The sequence below is a fragment of the Gossypium arboreum genome, chromosome 12, assembly GCF_025698485.1.
Source record: "Gossypium arboreum isolate Shixiya-1 chromosome 12, ASM2569848v2, whole genome shotgun sequence".
NCBI lineage: Eukaryota > Viridiplantae > Streptophyta > Magnoliopsida > Malvales > Malvaceae > Gossypium > Gossypium arboreum.
The window spans coordinates 107,378,825-107,379,677 of NC_069081.1; positions in this window are offsets into that span (position 1 = coordinate 107,378,825).

Genomic DNA, 853 nt, shown 5'->3' on the forward strand with positions numbered 1-853 from the left:
TCGGTTAATAGTCGTTCGAATCGGTTAACCGATTGAACACCCCTAGTAAATACATCAATTTTTACAGTAATTCTTTATAAAATAATCTAAAAATATAAAAGATGATGGGATAATAGAAAAAAAAACTTTATTTCTACGTTTTTTTGTTTGTGTCATAAAAATGAAAGTTCACTCCTATTTATAGGAGGTCTCATATTTTTTCATAGGAACACAACTATCTAAATGGATAATCACGTATTTTAACAAGAAACATAATTATTCAATAAATTTATCCTTGAATAATCATGATTTATTATTAATAATAAAGTGATATAATTTTTAATTTAAGTGACATAATTAATCACTATCAAATACGATTGTTAAGTATGACTCCTATTTCAGTCAAATTTGAGAAATAATCTTCTAGTTAAACTCTGTTTATTTGTTTCAATCAAACTCTAATTAGTCTAGATTATTTTTATTATTATTTAACCTAAAAATTTAGCCTACAAATAGGCTCTTTTACAACTTTAGAAAAATCACCCATTAGAGATTAGAACTCATAACACATTTAGAGAATTTTGTGTTTACGTTTTGAGGGTTCTTTATTTTCAAGTTTTCGGGGTTTAGTTTTTATCTCCATCTTTTGTACTCTTCGTTCTTTCACTATTATAGTAAAATTATCTTTGCTCGTAGTTTTTAATCCTTTTTAGAGGAGTTTTTCCACGTTAAATTTGTGTGTTCAATTTCTCAATTTCTTTCACTATTTTTACTTGTTCGTTGCTTAATTGGGTTAATCTCCAAAAAGTGGTATCAGAGCTAGTTTAATTTTCATATATCAGCTCTTTTAGAGATGACAGTAATAAGGTTTGAA